At 37.1% G+C, this 10,644-nt stretch overlaps 1 non-coding gene across 1 annotated transcript; it reads left to right on the forward strand.

The window, feature by feature from the left end:
* The first annotated feature begins 10,276 nt into the window (after positions 1-10,276).
* On the forward strand, positions 10,277-10,382 carry LOC145044583 (small nucleolar RNA R71). The gene has a single exon (XR_013681532.1). It is a non-coding gene; the product is annotated as a small nucleolar RNA R71 (small nucleolar RNA).
* Positions 10,383-10,644: the final 262 nt, after the last annotated feature.

Consider the following 10,644-nt stretch of genomic DNA (forward strand, 5'->3'; position numbering starts at 1 on the left):
AACTTGGAAAAACCTTATGAGAGAGTATGCTTGCTTATAGAAATCGGCCACCTCTTTATACACACACAACTAGTGTCATTTCAAGCATCACAAGCTCCTTTATATAGTGTGGAGGATTAGGGTTACATCAATGTAAACCCTAATACCCATGACTCTTCCTTTCCAAGGATCCATGGGTTAAAAGCTACATGGACTATCCATGGACTTCCATGCATGCCAAGCCCATTCCAAATGAGTACTACCCCACACTTATATAAATAGAAGAGCCCATACTTAATTAGTCACCTTTTTTATCACCAAATTAATTTATGATCAATACTAATTAAATAATATGATTTCATATTAATATATTATAAATTATAATATATTAACAAATCATAAACATACAATTCTCACAGGTTTAACCATAAATAGTTCGAGTGAAGTGCAACCCAAATGGACCATGTTGGGTCGGGTCAAGTATATACCAAATAACGTTATGAACTTAGACAACTTATCCAACAGTCTCGCAGTTGGATAAGTCTAATAACTATATTTGCATATACTACTTCAGGAACCAACCGGCAATCGTAACTCTCAAAACTTTGTTGAACTATGAAGCGCCATTTTAGATAAGTGATCATATAATCCTCTGTTCTAGATATCAGCTAGACAAATACATGGAACAATGTCTTACTTATTGTTTACCAGTTTGTTTCTCGATTTCCCGCTTTGTTTGACATGGAACTTAAGTGAACACATCAACTTAGTTCTGACTGGGCCGAGTACATGGGTCAACACAAAATCATCGAGGGGACCAAATATTGCTTCTAATCCAAGAAGGAACAGATAAACTTCGACTCATATGCTTGTTCTACTACTTGTTGAATTATACACAATGGCATGTTTTATAACATCGAGTTACCAATGCGTTTACGTTCAATCAATGTATGACCAACTCATAGTCAACAAGTCATATCTCTAGGTTTGAAGACTTATATGATATTACCGTCTCACGATCACTCGAGATAAATTCCATGAAGTGATGCTAGTGAGCATGGGTTTATTCCAATACTCAGAACTTATGAGCACTAATGAAAGTTGTAGCAACCATTGTTATGACTAAACACCTTTAGTCATCTACAAGACCAATTCATGATAGTCTTAGTTCATACCTACTCCCGACATATGATCGACTGTGGAAGTTTGAATAAAGTAATTTATTATGGAAGTTAAAACATGCAAAACTGAAACAAGAGTAAATAATTGACAAAAGACAGTAAATCCTTACTCATAAATAAACACACCTTTTATTCATCATCGAATGTCGATTACATTTTACAAGTTTCAGAAATAGCGATCTAATTTGTAAAACTAATATCATCCTTCAACCCGATGTGCCTCGCATGCTGTAAGTGCCTAACCCTCGTCAGTCCCTTCGTGAGGGGATCTGCAGGATTATCCTCTGATGATACCCTCTTTGCCACGAGGAGTCCTTCTTCTATCTTGTGTCTTATGAAGTGATATTTTCTATCAATATGTCTAGATCTTCCATGATCTCTTGGTTCCTTGGCTAAGGCAACTGCACTATTGCTGTCAAATAAAATCGCCATAGGCTCCTTAATAGCTGGTATAACTCCAAGGTCTCCGATGAAGTTCTTCAGCCATATCGCCTGCTTTGTCGCTTCACTTGCTGCTATGTACTCTGATTCACAAGTAGAATTAGCTATCATCTCTTGCTTGGAACTCTTCCAAGTGATTTCCCCTCCATTTAGGATAAAGTGTTGGGTAATGAGCATTCTAACACTCTTAAGTGTACATGCAACCCTAAATACCTTGGATCTATTTTTTCTCTATTATACATGCAATTATGAACATCCAAGGTATTATCCTAATCTAGCATACAAAATAATGAATATAACAAGATAGAATACATACCTCTTTAATGTAGAATGTCTTCATGAAGCTTGAGTGCCTAGTGCCTCAAGTGTGACACCTCAAATGGTTCACACAACAGCAAATACACTTGGAATAACTTGAGAGAAACTTGAACACTCCTAAAATCGGCTAGCCCTTTCTTATTATTCATATTGGCCAATTCTTCCCAAAGAATATGATCTTATATAGTTGTTACAGTTAGGGTAAACCCTAATTGTCATGACCTTCCATTTCCTTGGATCCATGGGTTCAAATACACCATGGATCATCCATGTACCATCCTACGGGTTTTAGCCCAACTTGATTATCTATGGAGCATTAGCCCACTATACAAGTATGGATGATTTACACAATCAGCCCATATATTTAATTAGTCTTCTTTTGATCACTTAATTAATTCTAAATTAATTCTTGATCAATACTAATTAAATAATCCTATTAATATATTAGAACTTATAATATATTAATCAACCTTAAGTGTTATTTCTCTCATTATAGTCTATCCAAGTGAATGATGCCATGCAACCCAAATGGACCATGTCGGGTCGGGTCAAGTCTTACCGATTATAGTTATGGACTTAGACATTAATCCAACAATCTCCCACTTGGATAAGTCTAAAACTATTATTTCGAATGACTTCAAGAACCGACCGACAATCGTAGCTCTCAAAAGCTTCTGTCGAACTCTGACCTTGCCAATGATCTCTGACCTTTGTCAATGACTTGTACATTAGATAAGTGATCATACATTCCTTTATTCTATATATCATATGGACTGAGACATGGATTGTAAATCATTCTCTCTGTTCATCTGTTGTTTCCCGATTTCCGATTCATGATGGCTGACTGATTGAACAAATCAAATCAGTCCTGGCTTGGCCAAGAACTCACATGTATCATCATTAAATCATCAAGGGGGCCACAAATATCGCTTTTATCCCGAAGGAAAAAGGAATGGATAAACTTCGACTCATATGCCTTGTTCTGCTACTTGTTGAATCATACACAAAGGCACGTTTTATAACATCGAGTTACCAATGCGTTTTCATGCAATCAAAGTACTATCAACTCATAGTAACAACTCATATCACTAGGTTTGAAGAATATAAGATATTATCATCTCATGATGACTCGTGATAAAATCCATGAAGTGATTCAAATGAGCGTGGGTTGAATCAAATACTCAAAACTTATGAGCACTCATGAGTGTTGTAGCACAACTTTTTCCACCAACTTGGACCCCTACAAGCCAACCCATGACAGTCTTGATTCATATCTACTTCCAACATATGACCGACTGTGGATGGTTTGAATAACTTAGTCATTCCGGAAGAATAACCCAGTTTATTCTGGAAGTCAAAACATGCAAAATGAAACACAAGAATAATTGAATCTAATACGGTATCAAAACCTATGAACATAAATAAAAAAACCTTTTATTTATCACCATATGATTACACATCATTCATTGCATATTGTTTCAGCTATCAACTTTATTCTTGAATTAAAACAATAGTTGTCCCATGCTCCGAGCATGTACACTATGTTTTTCTAAACACTAGTCATGTCATACATCAAGTATGCATACTATGTTTGTCTCTGACCCTTACTTTGTTAAATAAACCAATTGACCAAACTTTCAATGATTCTAATTTCACACTCCTGAATTCTTATGGAAAATGCAGGAATTCCAAATTCATGCCATTTTACCTAAATCTGTTAGATTCTCAACTTATATGCAATGATTCTCTTGTAATGATTATGCACAAAGTCACAAAGATTTTACAACAAACATTACAGAGCATTCCAAAGAAGATCAACTCCTTGGAAACATCATTCTTGCATTAAGTTTCCTAGTCTTACACAGATTGAATAATTTCTAACCTTGAAACATTTCCAGATTCCATTTTGACTATCACTTCTGAACAAGAGTTGCCTCCTTACAGATTATGTCAATATGGTCCATCCAGAAATATTTCCAGATTCCATTTTGACTATCACTTCTAAACAAGAGTTGTCCTCAACAATTGATTAATCCTTTTATTCATATCCAATTCTAGACCTTTTACCTTCTTAATGCCCCAGGCATTTGGAAAATTTTAGAAAGGATGAATATAGCACATGTAATCGATCCTATATCCGAAGCATATGGGACACGATTCATAATGTTTCACATAAAGACTAAACCAGTCTTTTGCTATACTATTTCCATTTCAATTTGCCAAGTTCTCATAATTCAAATTATGAAAAGGGATGCCGCAATCATAATCGAATTTTAGAATGCAAATAATGGACCCATATACAGAATTTCCTTATGTTGAGCCATTCCAACATGAAATTCATATATATATCCTTGACTAAATACGATTAAAACCTTAATCTAAGCTTTTATATTTGAGATGAAGTATAATTTCCTCTCCCTTAATTATAGCAAAACAACTTTTTCAACCACTGCAGCCTCACGAATTGAAACTTTTGTTTTCTATAATTAACATTGCTAACTTGCAATACTTATCATAATTATCATGCTCCCACTAACATGATGATTAATAGCATAACATTTATGGTCCCACTAGCTTTGACATGTATTCAGAAATCAGCTGGACTTCTAGAAATCAATACTATATTCACTTTCTTACCAAAGTTCAGATTTCTGATACTAGATTCCTTTGATAAAACTTTATCATAATCATATACCTTATCTTAGATAGCTTACAGGTGTGTCTAAACAATTTTAAGAATTATGAAAAGGGATGTCATAATCATAGTCTTGATTGTTTAGACCTTTGCCACTTCTCACAAGTCCATGTTAGTGTGTCGGTTAACCACACACGCTCCACTAACGACTTGAGAATGCAAATATCAAAATTGTTATCTAGCTAAAATATACTTAGTGAAAGTGTTTCCTCATCATCATTTTCATGAATCGGAGAGAAACCTTATGACACTTAGATTTAATGGTGTATGTGTTCTTATCCATGTGAATTGTCAAAACAATAGTCTCAAGAAAAGGTTAATGACAAATCCAAACTCATATGGACTGAACTCAATCTTAATTTCTTGCCACTTGGCAGCTCAAGGGCCTGCCGTTGGTTCCAAGTTGTTGTGCAGCCAATTGAGAACTCTAAGAACTCATATGCAAATCCAACTTAATTTGAATGGGCACAGAATATGTCAACACAATAGGTTGTGAACCTTAAGTCGTGTGCTAGTGAAGAACTTCAGGTTTTATTCTTGATTAGTTCTTGAGACTTTCAAGACTTTTAAGACTCCCATTGTCCTCTTGACATATAAGACTTTCTTGTCAGATATTCAAGAGATATTGTCGATTCTAATCAAGACAAACACTTCACACAATTGGCCTTAGTTGGTCTTTGTTTTATCCAAAACATCACAACTTACCAATTTCAAATGTACAACAGTAGAAAACTTCTACTCTTACATTTGATAAGTGTTTTAAACCTTCATTAAGACATGTCACTTAAATTACAATCTTGGAGTATGACTCTAAGAATTGTTTTTGAAACGAGGTATGAATCATCTTCTTGATTTAACCACTTCAACAATTCATAGCTCCTCTTCTTAGCTATCAGAATGCACTTAGAGGATGAATTGCAATAAGGTCTCTTAATCATTAAGATGATCATATGACATAATACTAAAGTACTCTCCCATCTTTTCAGATTTGAGAAACTTTTATCCTTCTGCCCAATTTGATTCTTCTTATTCGCTCTGTCATACATCGGAACCTTTTCCAATGTCTCAGAATTACACTTAGGCTTGTAAGTATAACCATATTTACTGATCTTTAGTAAATTACGACAAATAATCTTATCGATCTTTTGTGGTGGACTTTGGCTAGTGCACAAGAATGTGTGCTCGATCCCTTAGTCCTTCACTAGATTCACATATACATGTGAACAAGGAACTAGTCTTAATTTTCCAAAGATGAAAAATTCTCATTCATCATGCTATACAACTTGCATGATTCCAAGTTTCGGTCCAATTGAAATTTGGGTGATGAGGATCCTTCCTTATTTGGTAAATTTAAGCATTACCACAAATGAACACTACTAGAAAAACAGCCTTTTACGACGCTCATTGTGCGTCGTAAAAGGCGCAGATGATGCGCAAATGCGCGTCAAGGAAGGCCCTGTCATAAAGAGAGACGACGCGCTTTTGAGTGTCGTCTATAGACGGAGTGCATTTACGACGCTCATTTACGACGCGCAATTACGACACGCATTTACGACACGCAATGCGAATCAAGGAAGGCCCTATCATAATGGAAGACAACACGGATTCGTGTGTCGTAACCTTACGACACGCAATGCGTATCAAGGAAGGCCCTATCATAATGAAAAGGTCTCATCATAATCAACTCTCGGAGTTTGAGAAAAACCCTTTGCAACCAGTCGCGCGTTATAAGTGTGTACATTACCATCCATCTTGGTCTTATTTTTGAAGATCCACTTGCACCCAACTGTCGTACAACCTGGTACATTGTAAACCAAGTTCCAAACTTGATTGGCATACATGGACTGTATCTCCGTATCCATAGCCTCTTTCCATTTAGCAGCCTCAGGGCCTACCATGGCTTCCATGTAGCTGTTAGGCTCATCCAATTTACCAGTGTGCTATCACTGATAAGGGTTTCACCTTCCGTAGTAATATGGAAACCATAGTAATGCTCAGGTGCATTCCTAACTCTCGTGGAGCACCTCAGAGGTACAAACTCGTCAGTCGGATCAACAGGAGTTTCCTCCTCAGGTTGATTGCTAGGATTTAAGGTTCCTTCACCACTTGACTCTTGAAGTTCTTCAATTTCAATTTTCCTGCCACTGTATCCTTGGCTCATGAACTCTCGTTCACAAAAGACTCATCTCCTTGCCACGAAGACCACATTCTCACTGGGTCTGCAGAAGAGGTAACCAAAAGATTTATGTGGGTAGCCGATGAAAATACACCTCTCACTTCGAGGTTTGATCTTATCGTGAGTATCGTGTCTCACAATAGCCTCACAACCCTAAACCTTGATGTGGTCCAAGTAGTGAACTTTCCCAGTCCACATCCCATGAGGTGTTTTGGCAACCTTCTTTGTAGGGACCAGATTAAGGATATGGGCGACAGTATCTAAGGCATACCCCCAAAAAGAGATTGGTAGTGAAGCTCGACTCATCATAGATTGAATCGTGTCCATCAAGGTACGATTATGCCTTTCAGCCACACCATTCAGCTGAGGTGTCATGGGAGGTGTCAATTGTGAGACAATCCCACACTCCTTAAGATAGTCGGGGAACTCTATGCTAAGATACTCACCACCTCGATCGGATCAAAGCATCTTAATGTTCCTGCCCAATTGATTTTCTACTTCCTGTTTAAACTCTTTAAACCTATAAAAAGTTTTTGACTTATGCTTAATTAAGTAGACATATCCATATCTACGATAATCATCAGTAAAAGTCAGGTAGTAGCGATTAGCATCCCTTGTGGTGGTTTTGAAGGGTCCACATACATCGGTATGTATAAGGTCCAACAAACCCTCACCCCTTGCACACGAACTAGAGAAGGGTGATTTTGTCATTTTTCCAAGCAAACAAGATTCACAACTATCATTTGATTTTATATCAAATGACTCCAAGACTCCATCCTTTTGGAGTTGGCCTATGTGTTTCTTGCTTACATGTCCAAGACAATAATGCCACAATGATGCTTTATCCAAGCTAGTAGAATATATAACACATAACACATTATTTCCTAGGTTATCTACAACTGACATAGTTTCATACACACCATCATAAGGTAATGCTTTAAAATAAAGAACAGTATTAAAGAAATCATTAATACTACCAATTCATTATCAAAAGAAAAGGTAAACCCTTGTTTGTACAAACTATGAAAGGAAATAATATTCCTTGCCATTTCAGACGAGTAAACACATTTATTCAAATCTAACTTTAACCCACTATCTAGCAGCAAAGTATAAACTCCAAGCATGGTAACAGGTGTAACCTTCTTGTTCCCCATGATTAAGTTTATCTTTTCTTGCTCCACATCCTCACTTCTTCTTAGGCCTTGCAAGTGACAACAAATGTGAATACCACAACCTGTATCAACAACCTAAGAATTAGAATACGGTGAGTTATTAGAAAATATAGTCTAAATACCTGCATGGAATGGTTTCACTTTCCCATCCTTGACATCCTACAAGTACTTTGGGCAGTTTTTCTTCTAGTGCCCCTTATTCTGGCAACAGAAGCATTCAACATCCTTAGGAATGGCAGAAGAAGTAGCAGAACCACCTTTGGTTCCACTTGATGGGGAGCCATCAAGATACTTTCCCTTGGTACCCTTCGAACGGGTCTTCCTCTTCTTCCCTTTGCCTTGCCCGATAGCGAAAAACAGGGTAGTTGTAGGAGTAGGAGTAGTAACAACCGACTTACCTTTAAGACCACTTTCGGCGGTCTTTAGAAGTCCCTAAAGCTTGCTGAATGTGACTTCCTCCTTTTTCATGTGGTATGTCATGCATAAATGATCATAACCCGAAGGTAAGGAGTGCAAAATGATGTCAACTGTTAACTCCTCAGGGAAGTTCACATTGAATTTCTGCAAACGGTCCACATACCTTTGCATTTTCTACATGTGGCCCGTGATGGGTTCACCATCCTTCATTTGCGTTGTTATCATGTAGGAGATAATTTCATATCACACTTGATGAAAACTTTGATGTTAACGGTCCATCAAATCTTGGTGCATCTCGAAAGGATAGTAGTCCTCATAGGACTTTTGGAGCTCGACTGTCATAGCAGCCATCATGATGCATGCCACTTTTGTAGCATCTCTTTCATGTGCCTCATATGCAGCGACCTCCTTAAGAGTTGCAGTAGGCTCAATATCCTTAAGCTCCTTGTCGAGGACATATTCCTTGTCCTCATAACGAGTGACCATCCTGATGTTCCGAATCCAATCCATAAAGTTGGAACCATCGAAGATGACTCTCCCATAAAGGTTCATGAGAGAGAAGGAGCCAATAGGGTTAGAACCCAAAGCATTGTTGGAAGACATCTGAAAACAAGAAAGAAAAGTATAGATTAGATATATAGATTCCTTAATAAGACACCCAAATGAAATATTAAGGCTAGGACCCAACACAAAATATTATAACGTAGAAGAAGGATGCCGTAATCTAAGCTATAACATATTTGAAGGTAGGCGAATGACGATGCACCAATTTCCACCATGAAAACGAAATGAATTATTAGGTTTAATTGGTTTGAAATTCCTAGATTCTTTTTAGATTCATTGAACTTTTCAATGGCATGTTTCAATCTTGAGTGTGCCCTTCAAGTTTTGTGACTGGGATGCCGAGGATCACAAAACAAGGTGTGAATAACAATGTAAATTCACTTGGTACCCTTAATATTATCACCTAATCGATGTGCCGGTTAACCACACATGCTCCATCGATCTATGATAAACATTAAGTCGCCCTTTGTTATCCTTACTAGTCCAAGTTAGTGTGCCGGTTAATCACACACGCTCCACCAACAACTTGGTAAGGCACGAAGTGTGAATTTCATGGGTTAGCACCATATTCACAGTTTCCTACAGTAACTAAGATTGAAAATTACTAAAACATTTAGTGACTTTATAGTAATCATAATACTTTTAATGAGAATTAAAGTCATTCTCCTACTCACTGAATTGCCTTGAAAGTTTTCCTATTTGTTGCTCGATGTTACGGATCGAGGCTTGTTGATTTCGGAGAACAACATCAGTTTCATCGTGTCTTTTTTTCAGATGCGACTAAAAATCGAGCAAGCATTGCTTCAAATTTGTTCTTCTTTTTGGGAGTTCGTTGCTCCTTTTGATAAAAACTTGTTACCTTGTTGCTTGTACTTCTCCTCTTTTACCTTTCTACACGCATCATATGGCAACCACTCTTTCCTTGGTTTCCTCCAAACTTCATTGTACATGTCACCACTAGATTAACAAGCTTTAGCCTTCCGGTTTCCATTTTCGTTGACGTCATAGTCCTTGGTCAAGTGAGTCCCGCTACAACTATCATATCCTACATGAATTGCATGGATAGATTGATACATCTTCGTCATCCTTCGGTCCATCAACTCTAGTTTTTTCATAATCGCCATTATGTTTGCATTGCCACCATCCAAACTTCCATTGACACTTGTAACATTTTCTCGTGGGTTATAATATTTTTATGAACATTTTGCAAAGTCTTTAATCTACTCCTGAATCATAGCTAGCTCCATTTGCATCATTATTCCTTCAGAGTCGAGGTGTTTCTTATTGTATCGTTTACCCCATGTAAAAGATAGACACTTCTTGTTACACATTGAGATAGTGTTGGGGAAAATTCCTAAGCATACATTTATACCTCTCCTAAGCTTCAAAGAAAGACTCACCATCATTTTGTTAGAAGTTCGATATCTTCTTCTTAAGCTTGGCTATCTTTGAAGGTAGGCCAAATTTTTTCAGTGAAAGCATCGTGTAGATTCATCCAAGTTGTGATTGCTCCGGGTGCAAGTGAGTTTAGCAAAAAAATTCCCGCTCATGTGAATGTTACTGGTAGCATTCTAAGTAACACTGCTTCTCGTGTGACATTTTCTTCTCGTGTAACATTTTGAACATTGAAATAATTTGTAATGTCCAATACTTCATTGATGTGCCAAAACTCATCTTCATGCTCTTTCCCAAAAAATGGAA

The sequence above is a fragment of the Lactuca saligna genome, chromosome 4 (assembly GCF_052625555.1).
Source record: "Lactuca saligna cultivar CGN05327 chromosome 4, ASM5262555v1, whole genome shotgun sequence".
NCBI classification, from domain to species: Eukaryota; Viridiplantae; Streptophyta; class Magnoliopsida; order Asterales; family Asteraceae; genus Lactuca; species Lactuca saligna.